The 23,689-nt window shown below is 43.0% G+C and overlaps 1 long non-coding RNA gene across 2 annotated transcripts; it reads right to left on the reverse strand.

Moving 5' to 3' along the window:
- Positions 1–296: 296 nt before the first annotated feature.
- On the reverse strand, positions 297–3,566 carry LOC309350476. 2 transcript variants are annotated; one of them, XR_014160416.1, is made up of 3 exons: positions 3,383–3,566; positions 1,129–1,263; positions 297–824 (listed from the first exon to the last, which is right to left on the reverse strand). It is a non-coding gene; the product is annotated as an uncharacterized lncRNA (long non-coding RNA). The 2 variants fall into 2 exon arrangements; XR_014160417.1 differs by having other exon boundaries at positions 3,195–3,566.
- Between the last annotated feature and the right edge of the window lie 20,123 nt (positions 3,567–23,689).

Raw genomic sequence — 23,689 nt, forward strand, 5'->3', positions numbered from 1 at the left:
ATAATGAAGGCAAAAGGATTTTGTGCGAAACTTCATTTTCAGCAGGCTCCTCTTTTATGTACATTTTCCTGAATACTGGGGTGAGGCGAGTGGGTGGGAAGACAACCTAATCAACTGCATCTGGTAAGATTCTCTTCTCCCATTCATTCGGGAATATTGACTGCGCGTCGGGTTTCTCTCAATGTCATGCAATCTATAGGGACACCTGCTTGGTTGCCTCATTTAAAAACAGTGTGGGAAAGAGCTCCTGTTCTAAACCCAGAGCAGAGAATTGGGCTTTGGAGGCTCCCTCCTTTCACATCCCAGCTCCTCCGAACCCCCTTCTGGAATCCCTGAAAGCACAGTAGCCTTTATGTGCCCAGCTCTCGCTCCCACACACGGCGTTACATGAAGTCCCCGCCCCACACTCCAAGAAAGGGAACAAAACCACCAAACCCTGGAAAGTTCCCTTCACAAAGTAGTAAAAGTTCTCCATTGAGGTGCACACACTGGCACTGCGTGTATTTGTATTGAGAGCTTGTGCACTCGCACACCCCCACATGCAGTCACACAGACACACAGAGAGTATTCTCCAAGTCAGAATGTTCTTTTTACCCTTGAAGTTGCCAGGGCAACCGAGAAGGAGCAACTGAAAAGCAAGTTGCTTGCAATGCGCTGTATAATCCTCTGTTTTCTAAACATGGTTGGAGCAGGGGCTGGAATCAGCCGAGGAAGCTCCGGTGTCAGTTGTGGACATTAGCTTTTATCTCAGTCGCAAGGGTGAATCTCTTAATTTTGGTTTCTTTCAGTTTCTCATTTCCCAAGGTTTCCGCTCTCCACATAAGCTTGCAATTTTTTCAAAATTAAAAAAAAAAATCACAAGAATTCATCAGCATTTCACTGTGAACTTCTCCTAATAGACACATGTTTGCATGTAATTTTGCAATATTATGCACATTTTTGCAAGACATTGTTCCCTGACATAATGCAGATTTCATTCATAGCTGCGTCTCTAGACACCTTTTACTCTACCATATGCATTTTTTCAGACATATGACTTGGCCGGAGAACTGAAATTACAAAATTTGGGGAAGTGCAAAATTCAAAGGACAGCTGTGTTTTGGTTTGTAATGTGTAAGGTAGACCCACCTTTCAAATGTCAGTCAGCTGTTGCACATGGGAAGGAGGTGAGGCACCAACATGGCTATATTCTTTAAGAGGCAGTATGGCTCTGAATGCCAGTTGCTGGAAATCATCTTCACCTCTCAGGGACATTCAATGAAGCTAAATATTGGAAGACTTACAAAAATGGGTACTTTTTTCAAAGAAGCACATAATTGAACCATGGAACTTGCTCCCACAAAAGGCAGCAATGGCCATCAATTTGGATGCCTTTAAAAGAGGCTTAGAGAAAAGTCCAAGGGGTGTTTTTCTGCAAAAACACACAGACTGAAGGAAAGAAGTTGGGTGTCGTTGGCTGGGTGCAGAATACTGACTATGGCACTGTGCAAGGCCAAATCCAGGGTCCTACTGTCAAGGTGCGACAACTTCAAGAATGGCTTCAGACAACAGAAAACCCCAAGTCCCGCATAGACAGAGCTGAATTCTGCAATGAGAAGAAGATTGCTTGTTTAGAGCATAGTGACTTTTGTATTGTCAAATAATAGTGCCCCAGAGGGGAAAGCACTATATAGTAAGAGCAATAAGCTCATTGGGAAGAAAGTGCTCCCTTTCGTTTTTATATTAATTGTTTATATGCAGATTTATTCACTTTTACCTATATATTTAAATTATTTATTTACATTGTGATTACATTGGTTACACTGAATGTTCTAAGAACTCGATGTGTTAAGAGTTGTTAATAAAGTGTATGCTTAGGTTTGTTTGGGGACGCGGGTGGTGCTGTGGGTTAAACCACAGAGCCTAGGACTTGCCGATCAGTAGGTCGGCGGTTTGAATCCCCACAACGGGGTGAGCTCCTGTTGCTCGGTCCCTGCTCCTGCCAACCTAGCAGTTTGAAAGCACGTCAAAGTGCAAGTAGATAAATAGGTACTGCTCTGGTGGGAAGGTAAATGGTGTTTCCGTGTGCTGCTCTGGTTTGCCAGAAGCGGCTTAGTCATGCTGGCCACATGACCCAGAAGCTGTACGCCGGCTCCCTCGGCCAATAAAACGAGATGAGCGCTGCAACCCCAGAGTCGGTCATGACTGGACCTAATGGTCAGGGGTCCCTTTACCTTTTACCTTAGGTTTGTTTAAAAAAAAAAAGAGGGTTAGAGAAATTAGTGGAGAATACATCTATTAATGGCTACTAGCCATGCTGGCTTTGTTCCAGCTCTGCTCCCAGAGGCAGTGTGCCTCTGAGTACCAGTTGCTAATAATCATGGGTATCTGGTTGGCCACTGTGAGAAGAGAGTGGTGGCTTAATCCAGCAGGGCAAGTTCTTATGTCCTTATACTTGCTTTGCCTCAGGCAGCAAAACATATTGGGTTGCCCCTGGCAGAGGCAGAAGTTACATGGAGGTCTACACAGCACGTCATTTGGCCTTCACAGTCCTCCCTGGTTCCAGGAGATGCCAGGAATTCATTAACTGTGAGAAAAGAGAACTCCGACGAGCGCAAATATAAACTAACACAGCACCAAATTAAAGCATCACTCGCATTTCACACTGCCCCTGCTTTGGGCTAATTAGTAGAGAAATTAAAACTCGCACTTGTCAGCCGCAGCAGAATCACGCTGAAATCATTTTGGAGGCGGTTGCACAGTGTTAAGATAACATGAAAATATTTGTATTTCAAATAGCGCTAACCTTAAAGCCATTAAAATCTCTCTCTGCTTAGGAACTGGCTTAGACCCACTGATCACTTTCTCAGCTGTGGATTTATTTAAGTTAAATATGCTGATGACATATGGCTGGCTGACTTTATACAATTGCACCCCAACCTTACGGGAGGGGGGGATATGGCATGGATGCTATGGAATCTCATATATTTCCTTCCTCAGAGGCCAGTTTTCTGATTACAGGGACTACTCCCGATCCTTTTCAATCCAAAGCTCCTCTGCATTAATTCCTTATGACAACAACAAACTGTAACTGGTGTTCAATGGTGTTTTGCGTTAGAAGGCAAAATTGGCACAGCCCTCAGGTTAGAGGTCTGCAAGGAATATACAGAAGGCAGGGCTAATGGGGCTGGCTTTCATAAATCCTTGGCACATACTGATAGAAGACAGCATGGGAGTGAGGTCTGGGCATGGGGCTCTGCGAATCGGCCTCAGGCATCTTGCTTTTTCCAGTTTGAGTGATTTCAAAATATGGCCACCTCTAATAATCAGATGACATTTACCTCAAATGCTGGTCACAGTAACCTCTGCCAACTAGTAACATTGTGTGTGTGCCTTTAGATACCTTAAAGCTCAGGTTGTACTGAGTAGAACCCAATTTAATTTGCTGGGGAAAGTAGTTCTTTCCCAAGAGTGGCATTTCCTCTCCAAATCCCTTAAACGTGTGAGCGTTTGTTTTCCTTGATCCTGTCTGGTGCCATTTATTCCACCATCTGCAACAGCCTCAGCAGCACACTTTTCTGGTTCAAACTCCCCTCTCCTTCTCAGAATGATCACAGACAGTTAAGGATCGCATAATGAATAGGATGATGTCGCAATGCCACACAGCCAATCAGATTAAGCTATGTGCTGACATTGTTAAGGGCAAACAAGTCTGAGCTGGAGTGAAGGCATTATGCTTCCTCATCTAGGGGAAAAACTTTAGTAATTGGATTTAGTAATTAAAATGTTTTAACACTTAAAAAATACTTACAAGGCAGACTAATGGCCGCTGAGTGCCTTCTTTTTCATTATTGATTGCAAGGGCATAACTCTCACCATGAAACCATAGGGAAGGCAGGGGTGGCTAATTTGTGACCCTCTAGATATTGTTGGACTCCAACTCCCACCAGCCCCAGCCAGCATGCCCAGCGGTCAGGGATGATGAGAGTTGGAGTTCCAGTAACACCTGCAGCACTGTAGGTCAACCACACCTACTACAACCACACCCTGACAGCGATAGTACTTTATGAGATCGCAACATTCTCAAGGGAGAATTGCAGACATATTGCCAAGTTGTGAGACAAGAGCTGATCCAAGCAGCTGCAATTTGTCAAGGAAGGAAGGAAGGAGTCCTTAGTCCACCATATCATGGAACTTAGTAGGAGAACAACTATGTCCCAGCCACATATTAACCTAGAGTGCACAGATCAAGTGAATTCACTGCAGTGAAATTCCTTTCCCACCGTATTGATGAACCCTGTACCAGCTTATTTCCAGACCTGATGCCCAGACTGCCTCCTACAGAAGCAACCTACTTCTTTTCTTGTTTTGTTCATTAGCCTTATCTGAGCTGTTTCCTATTTTTATTCTATTCCAGATTTTACCAGCTTGAATTTTGTATACGCTTTTGCCTGGGATTATGAGTTCTGAAGTCAAGCTTAAAACGCAAATATGAACATTAAGCTGATAATGAGTTTAACGCTTGGAATTTTAATTGCCTTGGTAGACACACCATTGAAATTAACATAATAGCAGGTCAGCAGTACTGAAGTGGATAGAAAGCTCTACTGGAAAACTTCATCCGGTGCCCCTAGATAATTTTCTCTATCATTACACGGTAAAGTTTTAAAATCAGGAGAGCACCTGATTGCATGCAGATTAGAGTGGGGGTGGGGGAAGAAACCCACACACCCTCAATACTGATGTATAAAATCATTATTGCCTCCATCTCGATGGCACTTAAGCTCAAAACGAAAGAAGAGAAGGGAATGGGAGAGGCAGTCATTCTTCTCGGTTTCTGATGACCTGTAAGAAACCACTTATGGGGGATTGGATGGTACTCAGCAATGAAACCTGAAACTTTTTAACAGCTATAGACCAAAGCTTGTTCATCATCTCACTTGAGTCGCACACTGCAGCCCCAATCCGGAGAACCTCGTGCACAAAGAAACTCCGCTGCAAATGGATGGTTGAAATTGAAAAATCTGCTGGCAATGCTCATCATCTATTTTTTTATATATATAAATAATATTTTATTAAGTTTTAACAATAAAGAAGTTATGAAACAACAGATAAAAAAAGCACAGGAAAAATACAAAAACACAAAAATACAAAAATGCAAAAATACAAACATTTAACATAGAAAAAAGAAAAAACAGAAAACAAAAATCCCTCTTTTTTAATTTCTCATCTTTAGTTAACTTATTTTCCTGACTTCCTCACGCCTCCCTTTTTTGTATTCCATTTAAAAATTGGTTCAGCAAATTCATATCCTGTTAGTTTATCCTTAATTATTTTTCCTCACATATTATAGCTTCAAATTTTCATCTAATATCAATCCAATCGAAATTGAAAAATCTGCTGGCAATGCTCATCATCTAGAAGAAGTTGGGGGAGTGGGGAAAGGACTCTGAATCAGTTCCCCCAGAACTGAGAGCATGAACCAGAACTGGGACTGGTGTAGTGGCAGTCCATGCTGGCATGCATACCTAAGTTTTGGAAGTGGGGTATTTCCCCCATGCAGCACTATTGTTGGGAAGAGCCATAGCTCAGTGGCTAGAGCGTCTTCCTTGCATGTAGAACATCCCAGGTTCAAGCCCCAGCATTTCCAGGTAGGGCTGGGGAAACCTCCTGTATGAAGCCCTGGAGAGCAGCTGCCAGTCAATTTAGACAACACTGAGCTAAGATGCACCGATTTGGGCTTTTAAGAGGGTGCTGCTGTGCAAAACGGGGCTTGACAGAAGCATGCCTGCTCTTCATGTGATTGTTGACATGTGAACAATCTAAATGCCGAAGTGGGTGTTTTTCTCTCTGGCATCCAAAGCAGGTGTGTGGGACAGGGATGGAAGGTAGCAACGTTGTCCCTTGCTGAACTCAATCTATTTAATTTATTGTAAAGGTAAAGGGACACGGGTGGCACTGTGGTCTAAACCACTGAGCCTCTTGGGCTTGCTGATCAGAAGGTCAGTGGTTCGTATCCCCGTAATGGAGTGAGCTCCCGTTGCTCTGCCCCAACTCCTGCCAACCTAGCAGTTCGAAAGCATGCCAGTGCAAGTAGATAAATAGGTACCACTGTGGCAGGAAGGTAAACAGCATGTGCTGGCCACATGACCTGGAAAGCTGTCTGCAGACAAACACTGACTCCCTTGGCCTGAAAGTGAGATGAGCGTCGCACCCTGTGGTTGCCTTTGACTTGACTTAACCATCCAGGGGTCCTTTTTATTTTATTTTATTTTATTTTATTTTAATCAGTAGATGAGCTGGCCTTTGTATTCTGAAACCAGGGGTTGTTCTTCAGTGGCTGCATCCATCATTGACATTCCTCTGCTACTCCTTAATCATCCTCTAAAAGACGGAACTGGTTGGATCTCATGGAAAAAAAGAACTTATTAAAAATGCTTTGTACATGTGAATTTAATTTTTTTAATATGTTTACAAGACACTCAACGATGTGTGAAATTATGCAATTATTCCGTAACTGCACTTCATTAATTAATATTTTCATTAAACTGTAATTTGGCGGCTTCTTTTTCCTCCTTACATTATATTTTAAGACCACAAGCACAAACACCTTCTTCCTATGCATGCAGCTTAGTTGGTGGAGGGTTGAAAAATGCTTTGCAGATGCATGTTTTATCCCCAAAGTTTCAATGGAAAAGACCAGTGACAAATGGATGGATGGATAGGGAAGGGGGGCTTGTTTTTTTATTCCCCTTGCAAAGCAATAGTTCCCAAAATGGGTTAACAGTCAATTACCCTTCCTGGGGAACTCTGGGAATTGTAGCTCTGGGAGAGGAAGAGGGGTCTCCTAACATTCCTCAGCATCCTTTACAAACTACAGCTCCCAGGATTCTTTGGGGTATCATAGTGCTTGTAATGTCTGGTGCAGAGGGGGTCCTAAATCCCACCAGGTTCAGTGGGGCTTAGTCGCAAGTAGGTGGGCATAGAACTGCAGCCTTATTGTTTGCCTTTTAATTATGCAGTTAACCATAGAGCATTAAATGATCATTCCAATAAATCTTTCTGCAAATCATAATTTAAAAACAGCACTCAAATACTTTTGTTACATTGTGCCATATTTCTTCCCTCTGTTCATACTGAAGATGAATTTGTGCTTTCATTAAAATTGAGAAAAACAACAAAACACAGTTTCAGTTCAAGTCAAGATACATTTTCCTCTTAAACCCCTACTTTTCACACCCTCCCCCTTTCCAATGCATTATCTTTCAGTCCTTTCCCTCCTGTCTCCTACAATCCTCTATATGATACTGATTTAGGAGGCTTCAAGTCCGCAGAGAAAACATGGCTCATCCCAGTGATTATGCTTTTGTATGTGACGTAAGATGAAAAGGATTATATGTGCCTAGTGCATGAAGAACAATCAGCATTCTGACTAGCGCGGAGAGAGAGAGAGAGAGAAATTAAGTGCATCAGGAATAGATTATGGCACATTGTAGACTGGAAGAGAACTTGAGGTTTCCTTTCCTTCCAGAGAAGTTCATCCACTGCAATAGCTCACAGCATAATGCTCTGTAATGAGGAAACTTGAGATAAAAACACCTTGAGATTTCCGATTGCTAAAAACGCAGGCAGCACTCTCCATGCCTGCGTATGGACAGCTCCTATTTGTTTCTATATTTGGCACTGACTCATCCGTGCCACGGCTAAGCTATGCATGCGTGAGATGTCAGGTGCACAAGAGTTTACATCATCTGCCATGCTGATGCATGAATTTTTTAAACCTGACCTTGACAACAACTCAGCAGCATGGAAGGCAAAGGTCAGGGATCAAAATCTCAGACAAAAATGACAAGTGCAATATTTTTAGAGGCTGTTCCTCAGCTGAAAGGCACGTTGCAGGAATTGAGTCAGATTGTTGCTTAAAAAACTATTCAGGGGAAAACAGCTTAGAATTAACACAGCGGTATTTATTTCCTTAACCCACTGATTATTATAAAACAACACTCATCGCATATGACAGTGTGTCTAGAGAGCTCATAAACAAATCAGATATAGAATTGCGCTTTCCGGTTTCCAGTTTCTTTCCCCATATGTGACCAACTTCAGAGGGGTGGGGAGGCTGGCTACCGGAGAGATCAGCCTGTCTGCCCTGGAATTGCAAACCATCTGTGATGAGACGACAACACATTTCTGGCAATATTGTGTGTGTGTGTGTAGGGGGGGTGCTAATATGCTCACTGCTCATGCAAGTTGTCAGCCAAGCCTGTTGTTCCTCACCAGTTTCGACCCTTATTTATTTATTTAAAGTTATATCCCACTTCTCAGCACACTTTATGAAGTGCAAACCCAATAGCATGTGAATAAAGTTTTGCTCCCAAGTTTAGTGGGACGCAGGTGGCACTGTGGTCTAAACCACAGAGCCTAAGGCTTGCCAATCAAAAGGCTGGCGGTTCGAATCCCTGCGACAGGGTGAGCTCCTGTTGCTCGGTCCCTGCTCCTGCCAACCTAGCAGTTCGAAAGCATGTCAAGTGCAAGTAGATAAATAGGCACCGCTCCAGCGGGAAGGTAAACGGCGTTTCCGTGCGCTGCTCTGGTTCGCCAGAAGCGGCTTAGTCATGCTGGCCACATGACCCGGAAGCTGTCTGTGGACAAACGCAGGCTCCCTCGGCCTATAGGGCGAGATCAGCGCTACAACCGCAGAGTCGCCTGTGACTGGACCTGATGGTCAGGGGTACCTTTACCTTTACCCAAGTTTAGTGTTCTCATTGATGGGCCTCTGACAAGCTTCCAAGGATCCTCAGGGTTACCCAGAACCAGGATTGGTGTTAGGAGTTGGGACAAGACTGCCACCCTAAAGTTCTTTCTAATATTGTGTTGCAGTCTCCTTTCTTGTAATTTGAATGCATTGGTTCAAGTCCTGCCCCCTGGAGCAGGGAAAAACAAGCTTGCTCCCTCTTCCATGTGACAGCCCTTCAGATATTTGAGGGTGGCTATCTTATCACCTAACAGTCTTTTCTTCTCCAGGCTAAGCATACCCAACTCCCTCAAGTATTCCTTTGAAGGCTTAGTTATCCAGACCTTTGATCAACTTGGTTGCCTTCCTCTGCACACATTAAAGGTAAAAGGACCCCTGACCATTAGGTCCAGTCGTGACCGACTCTGGGGTTGCGGCGCTCATCTTGCTCTATTGGCCGAGGGAGCAGACATACAGCTTCCGGGTCATGTGGCCAGCATGACTAAGCCGCTTCTGGCGAACCAGAGCAGTACACAGAAAAGCCGTTTACCTTCCCGCCGGAGTGGTACCTATTTTTCTACTTGCACTTTGAAGTGCTTTGGAACTGCTAGTTTGGCAGGAGCAGGGACCGAGCAACGGGAGCTCACCCCATGGCGGGGATTCGAACTGCCAACCTTCTGATTGGCAAGTCCTAGGCTCTGTGGTTTAACCCACAGCACCACCCGCATCCCTCTGCACACATCACGACTGGTCAATGTCATTCTTAAACTGTGGTGCCCAGAACTGGACACAGCCTGAAGTTCTAAAATGGTTACATATGCACAGAAAACTAAGGGTGTGGGGGTTTTTTGGGGGGGGTGCCAAAGAAGTGGCATGTGAATCACAATGCCAAAGGTGGCTATGCTGCTTTTACCCTTTTAGCGCCTTGGCTTTGGTTTGCGAAATCCAGCTTCCTCTGCCCTTGTTTTGCTTTTGTTTAGATTCAGTTCTCACAAATCGCTTGTGCCTGATGAATATTCATGGCACATTAGTTTGCTCTCATTGTGGTGTCGTTACTGCACACATTGTCACGTTGCTCCCAGGTTCCTATCCACAGGCTCTAATAATTAAACAGTGGGGTTGTCACTCCCCCCCCTCTAGTGGAGGCTCTGGGTCTTTAACGAAAACATGACAAGCAAAATGTCAGTGACTGCAGTTTTCCCCCCACATCATGGAGAAACACTTTTGCCTGTTGCGATGGGATTGTTCAAGGCACAGGTCCCGCACCACAAACAGAGCTGGAGATACTAGGCATGGCCACAACCTATGAATGTTTACTTGGAACTACGTCCCACCGAGTTCAAGGGGATCTGCTTTCAAAGTATGCTTAAGATTGCTGCCTAAAGCAGCTTCTGAGCAGTTGTCCTCCCCCTCCTCTTTTGAATTAATTATGATGTCTTTTACAACGATCTGGTTCACACCTACTGCTAAGACATACCATGGTTTAGCATGAAAAGTGTCAGTGTGAGAGTTCCTGGAGTGGAGATCAGGGTTGCTGCACTCCGGCTTCTACGCTCCATATTTGGCTTAGTGCACCACCTGAATCGGAGGTCATGCTTTGTCTCCTTCCAGACAAACCGTGAGCTGTAACCAAGGTTTGTTCTGGACTTTGCAGCTCACGTGTTTCTGGTGGGGACAAGCCACAAGCTCGAGTTCATACAACATGCGAAGCTAAACCATGGCTGCGCTCACAGCAGTGCAGCAGCAGAAGGACGCAAGCAGCAGCCACAACCTCCTCTGCGGGTTGCACATTCCCACTAAGCCACGATTGAGCTTAGTGTTATTTGCTGTAACCAGCTGTATGTAGGTCAATGCAGCACAACTCATTGACACCTGCTAAATCTCATTGCATCAATTGAAGGAACCCTGCAAACTCTAGTTCTATGAAGAGTCTATGTATGAGAATTCCGTAACATACAACATTACAGTTTGGAGTGGATTTCAAAGGGGAACGATATCAAGGTTTGATGAGGAAACATTCAAAGATCTGAGTCTGTTTCACATGGAGAAGAAAAGGCTAGGGAAGGACATGATAATATTATCTCAATATCTGAAGGACTATCACATAGGAAATTGCCTTATACTGAGGCAGACTATTGGTTCATCCAGCTCAGTATTCTCTACACTGACTGGCAGAAGCTCTTCATGGTTTCAGGCAAGGGACATTCCCTGTCCTATCTGGAGATGTCTGGGATTGAACCTGAGACCTTCTGCACGCAAAGCAGATGATCTACCCACTGATCTACAGCCCTCCTCCTAAGAAGCACCACCCACGTCCCACAGCGCCACCCGCATCCTTATTTATCCTAATATACATGTGTTCATATGCATTTTTGCCTAATATTATTCATTTTAAAATATTATTTACACTAATATATGCATTTCTATGCACACTTTAGTATATGCATGTTTTTATACAATACTTGGCTAGAGAACTACTGTATATTGCAAAATTCAGGGAAGTGTGCATTTCAAAGGATGGCTGTGTTTCGGTTCTTGAGTTGTCTTGGAAAGTGCAGATTAGGTAGATTCACCTTTACATGTACACTGAATTGAAACCTGCCTCCATATACAGTCCACATAAGCTTGCCATGCTCAGTTGGTGACAGTGTGGTGTTGTTAATGCCAAGGTTGCAGGATCGATCCCCGTATGAGACAGCTGCATGTTCCTGCATTGCAGGGAGTTGAACTAGATGATCCTCCGGGTTCCTTCCAACGCTACAATTCTATGATTCTCTCCTTCCTTCTCCCTCTCCCCATATTTCTGTAATTAATTAATAAATAGATAAAACTGTATATACCATCCTTTGTCAAAATTGATTCCAGGGCAGTTTACAAGATTAATTACCTAGAATTCAAGGCTGCAACATTAGGTAGATTAGCTGGCCAGATTAATTGATTAACAACATTTAAATTCAATTGATTCAAAATTCCATAATCAGTCAAGTTCATGCTACAAATCTAACCTGTGAATATAACATGCCTTGACTCTGATGTGTTGAAATTGAAATATGTTCATTATTAGAACTGAAATTTATTGCAGGTGACATTGCTGTTGCTCCTGTCCACCTGTGGCTCCATGTCAATCGCTTTGCAAACAAAGCACATGTGACAATAGCTAATTTGAGAACACTGTGTCATGACATGTGACATTATGCCACACAGGTGTGGGTGAGGAATGTTGTCACTAATGCACCACCTTTCCAGTAGGGCAATCCCGTACACGTCAGCTGAGAAAGCAGTCTCACTGAGTTCACTATGCTTAATTCCCAGAACAGTGAGCACAGTATACTGTCTAAGATGCATTTCAGTAATGCACATACCATAATATTCAGCTTTGATTCAAAATTTGGAATGTGAGATCTTGAACTGTAGAAGAGATTCATCTGAGTTTATGCAGCTGAAATGCAATGGAGTTAGTTTGTGCATAACTACTAAAAAGGGGGCCTCTGCTGAATTAATTGGCACATTTAAAGTATTTTTTAAAAAATTCTTTCAACAACTACTTATGTAAACTTAACTTAACTGACTGGTTAATTGATTATGATGGAACTGTAAAAGCTAGAGAATGAGACCCATTGAACACAGCGAGGCTTACTTCTGAGTAAGCATCCATAATTGGATTGTAAACCTCATATGAACAATCAGTGAAGAGTTCTTTAAACAGATGACTGCCCCATTATCTATGTTTACACACACACACACACACACACACACACACACACTTACTGTATATATGTTAAGACAAACCTCTAGTCCCCCGGATGTTGCTGGACTACAGCTCCCATTATCCCTGATCATTGTCCATGCTGGCTGGGGATGATGAGAGCTACAGTCCCACAACATCTGGAGGGCCAGAGGTTCTCCATCCCTCCCTTATTCTTTGTCTCTGTGCAAAACAGTGTGTGTGTGCGTGCAAGTTCACTGAATGCTATTTTTTTAAGCAAAGGAAACATTCTTTAGCAATCTTTTAAAAGCAGTTAGCATTTTTATGCATTATGAAAAGCTTTCTTTCTTCTTCTTTTTCAAGCAAAAGGTTCCTCAAGGAATGTGAATGGAATGTATAAATATATCACCAGGAGAAGTATGGGATTATTAATAAATAAGGAGGGGGATGAAATGAATAATGATTAAAGTCACAAAGATACTAAATTTCTTTCTAAGTCTGTCTTTAAGAAGAATAATGAGGGAAGGAAGCAATAAAAAGATAGCTGGAAAGAGGAAGAAGCTGATAGAGAGAGCGCTCTCCTTCCCATTTTGGCTATCAACCAAGGCTTGAAACCAAGGGGCTGCAATGGTCATCTGTGAAGTCTAAATGTATCTGAACAAAATCTGGGACATCAAGAATCCGGAACACCAAGCTGGCAAGATAAAGGTATAAACACTATTCTCTTCCTGCCAAGCAATTCTTTCCCAATGTCTCTTTGCATCGTGATGGGCTGTCAGGTTGTTATTTCTGGAGTAAAGGGCAGCTACTGATGTCACTGGGGGTGATGGGGAAGCAATCCATCCAGTTTGAATTTTTGCACAAACCCATTTAATTTGCACTTCCTGAAACAATGACAGCAATCCTTTGACATTTGTACTCAGCTGAATTTTGTTAGGATTCCATTCAACCCCAACGTGCGCAAGTATGCCTCTATTAATGAAAATAATGTACACAACTACATTATAAGAGATAAAATTGCTTGCAAAAATGCATCCATTCAACCAAATTGGCTTTTTAATTATTATTTTTAACGCATATGTTAGAAAAGATCATGTATGTTTCAGTTTTTCAGAATGGAGCTCACACATCAGAAGCAGCCATATATTTGTCCTGTTGGGAATCATTCGGACACTCCTATTCTTCTGGCAGAACTACAATTCCTAGAGTAGTTTATTATCAACTCTAGGAAGTGTAGCTCTGGGCAGGAAATGGGAGGGTCTCCTAACAACTCTCCACACCCTTAGCAAACTAGTTCCTAAAATTGTTTTGGGGAAGCCATGGCTATTTAAAGTGGTATCGCAGTCCTTTGAATGCATGTTGTGCATGTGGTCTGAGAAACTAGGGGGCAAGGCAGTGAGAGCTTGGAGCTGTGTGGTAACAGCATAGATGCAGCCCTGGGAGCATCAGACTGGCTCCACTGCCCACACAATGCTGAGCACCCTCGGCCTTGTCCCCCTTCTACCATCTCAGGATGATTGTTATATTTATTTATACCCCACCTTTTTCCATGACAGGGACTCAAGGTGACTTTCTAGGCACCAGTGACCTGCTCTGTTGGTAAGCCAGAAGAGCAACAGATGCCTCATTGGGGACATTGCCTGGGTAGAGGGCTTGGTGGAGAGGGCTGGAGACTTGCATTTCCCTCCTGAGACTGAGGTTTCTCACCACTCCTAGAGATACCATACGTTTTATCCTTCAGCTGCTGAGGCAGGGGCTTGCAACCCCACCAATTTTGCTTTTCGCTTTTGCCTCACGCCCATGGACGCTGTACAATTTTGCCTGTAAGTGCAATGCTCAGATAAGTGCTTGGGATTTATACTTAAGCAATAATGACAGAGAGATAATATATATACCCATCTGGAAAGGTTTTGCTTGGATGCTTAATCCAGATTTTAATTTCATGATTTTAATTGGACATGGTAAATTTGGAGGGCCCTGGGCTGCAATGATATTGTGAAAGCAGAGTGGATTTCTCATGGCGAGAGGCAATTTTGATCATTTTTAGAGGAAGCCGCTTTAAATGGCTTTGCATGTTTTGAGGGAGACGGTAGAAATTGTGTTTTTGGATGGTCAGGGTACGTTTTCACGTTAGTCTCTTAAAAAATCAGAAACTTATTTTGAAACTTGTATTTCTAAATAAAAAGCCCAATCTCTTCTAAATTTGTTTTACAATAATACCTTAGTTGCCTGCGGCCTAGAAGTGACTTTTTTTAGGCCAAGAGAAGATGTTCAATAAATGGGGGGGGGGGAGTTTTTCCATATAAGTAGGAATAAACAAAGGATTGTTTCTCTATGTTGTGGCATAAGACCACTGTAGTGCATGTAACAACCTGACTGGAAAAGCTGCCATATATTTTTTTTTGGGGGGGGGGGTTCCTGAATACTGTTCAAAAACATCAATTAGTTTATAACTTAGCAGCCTGCAGGAACCGCGGGTGGTGCTGTGGGTTAAACCAGAGCCTACGACTTGCCGATCAGAAGGTCGGCATTTCAAATCCCAGCGATGGGGTGAGCTCCCGTTGCTCGGTCCCTGCTCCTGCCAACCTAGCAGTTCGAAAGCACGTCAAAGTGCAAGTAGAAAAATAGGTACCACTCTGGCGGGAAGGTAAACGGCATTTCCGTGTGCTGCTCTGGTTCGCCAGAAGCGGCTTAGTCATGCTGGCCACATGACCCGGAAGCTGTACGCTGGTTCCCTTCGCCAAAAAAGCGAGACGAGCATCGCAACCCCAGAGTTGGCCACAACTGGACCTAATGGTCAGGGGTCCCTTTACCCTTTAGCAGCCTGCAGATTACTCTGGTACTGCAAAAAACAAAACAAAAACTTTTTGGTTTCAGAGACTACTACAGTATATTCTATGTAGGCTAGATTACTGTACTGCAAAGGGTTCTACATGGGACTGCCTTTGGAGAATAGAAACTGCATGAGGATGGTGGCAGGGGTGACTCTGAAGTTTTCCCAAGTACAGTGGTACCTTGGGTTAAGAACTGAATTCGTTCTGTAGGTCCATTCTTAACCTGAAATTGTTCTTAACCTGAGGTACCACTTTAGCTAATGGGGCCTCCCGCTACTGCTGCGACACCGCTGCACGATTTCTGTTCTCATCCTGAGGTAAAGTTCTTAACCCGAGGTACTATTCCTGGGTTAGTGGAGTCTGTAACCTGAAACGTCTGTAACCCGAGCTACCACTGTGCACTGATTCCAGTTTGGGAATCTGAGATCAATTCAAAGTGCTGGTTAGGATAATTTAAACCCTTGGCTGCAGGGTGCCTGAAAGATTGCCGGCTTCTGCATGAGTCTGATCACCGATGAATATCATCAGAAAGGGATCTGCTCAGCATTTCCCCTTTACTGGAGGCAGTGGTGGCTGGCAGCCAGTGGGACAGGAGGGAGGGAGGCCAACAGCAGGTGGCGCCAGAGGCACAGCCAGTTAGGTTTGTCCCCATCCTCACCCCTGCTGAGTTCTATAGGGACAACACTGAGACTAAAGAGAGGAATCTGTTAGGCAGTGCCACTCTCTGGACTGGCGGTAAGTAAGAAAGCAGGCAGGTGGTGGCTGGCTGAAGGACAGACTGAAGTTGGTGGAGCAGTGCCTTCCTCCATGTATGTATTACATGATGGAGGCTTATGTGAGTACACATCAGAGGGTTGCGACATGGGAATGGGCTGGCCATTTTTTTAAATGCAGAAAGTCCCAGGTTCAATCTATGGCACCAATACTGGTTAACAAGACTGGAGAAGTTCTTTGCCTGTGATGTGAGAGATCGGCTGCTGGTCAGAGTAGCCAGTACCAGGCTGGATAGACCAACTATCTGACTCTCTTTAAGGTTGCTTCATATATGAGAACTTGTGCTCATAACCTAGCCAGGCTGCTTTATATGCATGCAGCAGAACAGCTTTCTCTTTAATGAGTTATTAAGCACCCCTACTAAAGACTTTCTTGCTTTCCTTGATATTTCCTTTTACAATTCTAAAATACAGTTAATCTGGGGCCTCGTGCCCTGTCAGCGCTTAATAGTTCTAATTAATAGTTCTAATTGCTTGACAATCTGCCCTGGCGTGATCATAAACATTTCCAAAAAATGGATCCCAATATCCGGGACATGACCTTAAGCTTCTTTCATAAAGACTCGGGCACAAATACTCATCCAGCCTCTCAGTAATACTGTCTTCATTTGTCACTGACGACCCATTCCTTCCTACCCTTAATGGCCTTGCCAATTCCTCATCTAGCTGTGCGCTTTTAATACGCTGAAGAAAGCTTTCATTTGGTTTTCTTCATTTCCGTTCCTTTTTTGGGGGGAGGGGGGGAAAGCACAAAAAGGCATTTCCTACTGTAGCGGTTCCTGCCAATCTTCCTAAGTGTTTAATTTTGAATGGAATGTCATCATTAGACCTGCTAAATAGAATAATGCAATAAAAAGAGCCGGGAACCCATATCCTGGAAATTCTTGTTCTGTGCCAGGATGAAACTACTGAAAATGGTATTATTAACATTGGGGGAAATTAAATCATTAACTTTGAGAGATTTGCTTTCACAGAAGTAGAATCAGCATTGTACGGGGCACGACAATTGTCTTAACAGTTCTGCCCAGCACAAGTAGCTTGATTTCCCAGTCCCGTAGTGGTAATCATAGACTGTGAAACCCATCAGAGCACTCCTTGTTGTTGTTGTTGTTTAGTCGTTTAGTCGTGTCTGACTCTTCATGACCCCATGGACCTGAGCACGCCAGGCACTCCTGTCTTCCACTACCTCCGGCAGTTTGGTCAAACTCATGCTGGTAGCTTTGGGAACACTATCCAACCATCTCGTCCTCTGTCATCCCCTTCTCCTTGTGCCCTCCATCTTTCCCAACATCAGGGTCTTTTCCAGGGAGTCTTCTCTACTCATGAGGTGGCCAAAGTATTGGAGCCTCAACTTCAGGATCTGTCCTTCTAGTGAGCACTCAGGGCTAATTTCCTTAAGAATGGATAGGTTTGATCTTCTTGCAGTCCATGGGACTCTCAAGAGTCTCCTCCAGCACCATAATTCAAAAGCATCAATTCTTCGGCGATCAGCCTTCTTTATGGTCCAACTCTCACTTCCATACATCACTACTGGGAAAACCATAGCTTTAACTATACGGACCTTTGTTGGCAAGGTGAGGTCATTTTTTAAAGCTATCTAAATTGGTGGCTGTCACAGTATCCTATGGGAGCGAGTTTCAGAATGTCCTGCATGAAAAAGTACTTTCTTTTATCTGCACTCCATCTTTCAATGCTCAGCTTCATTCAGCAAGTTGCTGAATATTCAGCAACAATCATCTTCCCTTTTTTGCACCTTTACCAGCCCAACAACCACCTTTGTTAAGATGCAATGACCAGAACTATATGCAGAACGCCAAGTATGGCATCCATTTTCTTAAAGGTGTTATTGTACTGATTTTTTATTTTTATTGCTTCCCTAATGATTCCTAGCCTGGAGAGTGCCTTTTTCACAGCTGCTGCACATTGGGTCAATGTTTAGGTCCCGACAACACAAGCAGGAAAGAAAACGCTGCATTGTTTTGCTGCCCAAACTAAATTACTCAAAGATCAGGACTTGTTGATCATTGGGAATGGAAGGAAATGTCATTACAATAGTCACCTGTAGACCACCTTCCCAGTTGCCCTCAATATAAAGACTGTGCAAAGGACTTTAGAGTGTCGATTTTGTACTGTTTCCTTGAGGAACACATACAGTTGGCTTGCCACATGAAAAATCAGAAATCCTTCAGCCTAAAACAAGGGGAATGCAAATGACTTAGGGACCGGTAGTCTGTCAAAAAAGTGCATAGCAGTAAGATGGAGAAACAGCTCTGGGGCCCTGCAAAATACAGTCTTTCTTGTGCTCTTTATAAAAGTATCTTCACAGGATCTTGATTGAACAAAAGATGAAAAAGCCACTGCCTTGAGATTTTTTTGGGGGGGAGATGATTTACATTTCCGCCTTTACCCTGGCAAGCTCTCACTTGGATAGAGATGTACCACGTTGTGAACTTTCATATCTATTAGTGAGTCTATTTTTTCTTTAGGTGAAAACTGGATCTCTGTGTGTGTGTGTGTGTCCCCGCAACATTGTAGCAGATACTGATTATTGCTGCAGACTGTAGCTTCTGTGGTTCTGTGGTACCTGTTCTGCCATTCATTCATTCATTCATTCATTCATTCCACTCTTCCAGTACTTTGCTATACTTGGAAGTAAGCCTAAGAATGGTCAGATGTACTGCAATAATGGTATGGGGAGTGGAGAAGAGACAACAAATTGGTGTGTAGCATTCAAGCTGTGTTGGATAGTGGACTATGGTAGGAGTGGGGAACCTCAGTCCCAGAGGCTGAATGTGGCCCTCAAAGCTTCTCTGTCTGGCCCTCCAGACATAGGAAACTGCCTTACACTCAGTCAAACCATTGGTCCATCAAGGTCAGTATTCTCTACACTTACTAACAGTGACTCTCCAGAGCTTCTGGCTGTTGTCTCCCCCAGTCCTACCTGGAGATGCTGGGGACTGAACCTAATGTAGGAGCTTCTGCACACAAAGCTGATGCTCTAACACTGAGCTGCATTTTTTCTTTATTAATTAAATTTGTACACTTCCTTTCATCCGAAGATCACAGAGCTGTTCACAGCATAAGAGTATAAAATGAGAACATAAAATATATAGCAAAACAAAAATGACCCAATAACCGTCCTCCCACAAACACTTTAAAAGGCCATAGGATGGTAATCAGCCTGGCAAAATGTAATGAAAGTGCCAGGCAAACCTCCCTGGGGAAAGCATTCCACAAACGGAATCATCACAGAAAAGGCCTGTTTTCATGTTGCTACCCTCCAGACCTCTCATGGTTGAGGGACTGAAAGAAAGGCTTCAGATGATGATCCCAGGGTCTGGGTCCATTCATATCAGGAGAGACTATCCTTGAAGGGCTGTGGTCCTGAGCTGTTGACATGACCCTTGCTTATTAGGGCTGGGTCATGGGCAGCTAAAAGCTCTGGAACCAGCCAATAGACATGCATGGAGAATACATCAGAGCCACAGGGCAAATTAGGAAGCAGGGTCAAGGCACAAACCATCAGGAACAAAATGGGAGGAGAAACCAGAAGGCAGAATCCAAGAGCAAGACAGAAGTCATGACCAATGAACAACCAAGGCTATGTAAAACAAAGTTACTCAAGCAAGGGCCAAGTGGAACAAAAATACTTCTCTTTCTTGTTTCAGAGGATCCAATGGCCACCCTGGCTGGGCGGAGTCACAGGGTACTTCACAGAGAAACTGTCACCTTCAGTTAAAAGGTTCATGGAGGGGGGTCTAGCAGTTCTTGAAACCTCTGTGAAATCAGGAACCCCAAGATCTCCTGAGTTCCTGATCACACATGGAGCCCCTTTCATACTAACGTTGAATGTGCAGAGGTCAAGGAAAGAGGTTAGTGCGGATGCTGAGATTTAGGGTGAACCTATCTGTCTTCTGTGTGTTCAGTGAACACATGGGGAGGGAAACGTCTGCATATGCCTCATTGCTATGACTGCATCATAATCCTGTTATTTTTTGTCTGTCAAATGCCTACTATGTGCTAGGTGATGTTCTAGGAGCCCAATCTCTCTGCCCCATGGGCTCACCATCTAAAAATAGAATCGAAATTGTTGGAAACCCTAATGAAGGGGAAGAGAGGAGGAGCATCTCCTTAAGAGTTAAAATCATCCAGCATGGATGAAAAACGAGGCTCCTTGCAGTCAAGCTGTAAATACAGCAACCGCAAAATGTAAATGCTTTAAAAATGTGAGCACAATTCAGCTAAGAAAGCGGGGCCCCGAAATTTATATCCTCGTTATCGGTAATTACAGTCAGATTCTTTTTACTGAGCGCTATTCCCAGCTAACACATAAAAGTGTCTGTGCACATTATCCACTTAAAAGTAAGTCACCCTTCGCACACGTGTGCCATGAGGAGGCTGGCTGCGGTGGGAGGCCATGCTCAGACCCAAAGCTGTGCCTTCTCTGCCGCAAATGTATCTGTCTACCATTATAAGCAAAGTAGCTGAAAGCCCCTCAGGGTGTTCTTATGAAATGTAAATTCACTGACTTGGAGACCTCAACATAAAATCATTGCTTTTAATGCATGGCAGCTTAACCCTCTCTTCTCCTAGGAAGCAGAGGGGGGAGAGGAAATGTGTTTCCATCATTCACCCACTTTTCACTCTTAAACAATAGATGCTCCATGTAATTATGACTTCCTTTATGGGTTTAATATAGTATTATGATGATGATGATCATCATCATCATCATTATTTATTAAATTTCTCCCATTGCTCAGTCCCAGCTCCTGCCAACCTAGCAGTTTGAAAGCACGTCAAAGTGCAAGTAGATAAATAGGTACCACTCCGGTGGGAAGGTAAACGGCGTTTCCGTGCGCTGCTCTGGTTCGCCAGAAGTGGCTTAGTCATGCTGGCCACATGACCCGGAAGCTGTACGCCAGCTCCATCAGCCAATGAAGTGAGATGAGCACCGCAACCCCAGTGTTGTCCGCAACTGGACCTAACAGTCAGGGGAGCATTTACCTTTACCTTTATATCGCCCTTCATCCAAAGATCACAGGGTGGTTTACGATATAAATACACAAAAATACCATGATAACTATAGCAAAAAATTATGGGAAGATCTATGCATAGACTTATGCAACCACTTATTAGAAACTGGTAGTCAAGGAAAGGTGTGTGTGAAAGCTGGGGCACAATGGTGTCATGCTTTGTACTGTGGGGGGGGGATGCAGAGGAGTGTAGATCTGGGAATTTTCAGAGCAGAAGTGATGACTTCATATGTTGGAGCGCCCACCCCCCCACCCCCATCCTGGCAAGTGAATGAGACTTTTTTCTTTTTTTCTTTCTAGATTAGCATAGAAGAAGTTGGAAAATAATCAAGTAGAGGCTAGATACTTCCCTGCCTCTTCTTTGACGGGGTTCCTACTTCAAGCTAGTAGTTTAAAAGTCAACTCTTATCTGCAAGATTGTTTGCTTGTCCGTGTAGAAGCTGAAGTTTGCATTTCAGTTGGCCGAAGATCTTAGATTAAAAGATCAATGTTTTTGCAAGTTGAACCTACGAAATCAGAAGTATGCACCACTAAGTTTAATGCATAGGATTGCTGATTCAAATCAGTTGGACATTATGCTATGTTCTGCTGCTCTTTGGTGTGTGGATGAACACAACTGCACACATTTTTGGACTAACTCTTCTTAGGCCATAGCCTTGGGGGCTGTTATGATAAGATCCTGCATTTCAAAATTTAGCACTACAACACCAGTGCACATTGGTAAGAAGAGATGTGAAGTATTTTTCCCTCTTAGTGGTAACCATTTAAATTATCCACAATTGCAATCATAAAGTGCTATCCCTTCAAAGACTGGTGTTTCAATTTTAATATTCTAATAATACTGTTATTGAACACCTTTTCTGTCATGCTACCTGATCTGGCAGTTTCCCCTATGTTTAAGTCAAATTAGCTGACTTTCTGCACAAAGTGTGTGTGTGCGCACAACATGTGTGTACATATGTGTCATTTTGATTTTGAAGGAGTTGTTGGTGTGCCACAAATGATGGAGAAAGGAAGGCTTTGCAAATTCCCTTTCCATTCCTCCAACACAGACTTTCCAAAGTCCATGCCTTCAAGATGATGTTGGACTACAACTCTCATAATCTCAGACCATTGGCCAAGCTGGGTGGGGTTGATGGGAAATGAAGTCCAACAACATTTGGAAGGTGCCACCTTGGGGAGGTCTGCTCTAAGTCTACATTCAGGTACCAGAGACATGGCTACCTCCATTGCACCATTCTCTATTCCCCATGTTCCATAGAACATCATAACCAGAACAGGCAAAAACAATTTTGTAATGGTTTCTTCTCTGAAATTCTTTTTTACTTCTACACAAAATCCTTTGCCAACAGCTGTTTCTAAATACGTCATTATCATGATAGATTTTTTTCTCTTAAGCAATAAATTAGAATTGGCTACGAGATAAAGTCTAGGATGGAAAGTTTGAATGCAATGAAATATTACTAGCGTATATAAAATTAATGTGGCATCCCTTTCTTTTAAAATGCCTGTTAAAAAGTTAGTGTGAATGCCGCTTAATGATTTATGCAGCAGTTCAGAGGTTTGGTTCAACACTTTTAGAAAAAAAAGTAGAATTGATTTGAGTGACAAAGAAAGATATCTTGTTCATATACTATTTTAAAATGGCATTGTGCTATATTATACCACAGAGTGCAGAATTTCCAAGCATTTTTGTAAAATCAGATGGTCTAGATTCTTTTTGTATCCCTCTATCTAGACTGTGGAAATCCACCGTAATAATCCTATTGTGCCTTATAGTCTAGGGATGGATAAATTCCAATGTATCTCAGTGTTTCGCCAGTCTTGAATTCAGTTCTCCATGTTTCTGCAGAAATTTGCAAATAAAATATAATAAAATAATCCTTGTGAACATTTGTCAGCATTTTAGTGTGAGTTTCTCATCATTAATATATATTTGTATGCCCTTTTGATGAAAATACACATTTTTGCAAGTAATTTCCCCAATGCCATGCATTTTTGTATGCTAATTTAATTTATATTTGCATTTTTCTTCGCACTTTCACCTAATAACTGCATTTTTGTATATATTGTTTGCTTGGAGGAAACTGCATCCCAAAATTTGTGAACCCCAGTGCAGTTTTCAAAAGATAACTATGTTTCAGTTTGCGTATTGGTTCAAGAAGTGTGAATTAGGTGATTTTGCATTAAAATGTGCAGGGTGGGGGGAATCAAATTTCTCAGAATCTCTGCATATCTCCACATTTTGCAGCACCACTCTCCAGCCAACAAAGTGCATAAAAATGCCTTTACTGTGGTAAAAGATGCACAAAGATGCATACATTATTCAAAATAACAAAATGCATTACAATGGAAGAAATCGTTCTGCAAGATATATATTAAGAGAAGTTCACACTAAAATGCTGATGGATTTGCATATTTTTAAAAAATTGAAGACTGATGTGGCAAAATGGAGAACTTAATGCTAGAAAAATGAAAAACTGAGAAACTGAAGTGGGCAGATTTGCCCATCCCTATCATGGAGTAAGAGCTGTAATACAAACATGTTATTCTGGTCATTTTCCCTTTTTTCCTTTTTGCATTAGCCTATAGTTAACATCAGCTGACCCAAACTAATAAAATATTTGCAA

Source organism: Podarcis erhardii, assembly GCF_964252035.2.
Source record: "Podarcis erhardii genome assembly, chromosome: 9".
Taxonomy (NCBI): domain Eukaryota; kingdom Metazoa; phylum Chordata; class Lepidosauria; order Squamata; family Lacertidae; genus Podarcis; species Podarcis erhardii.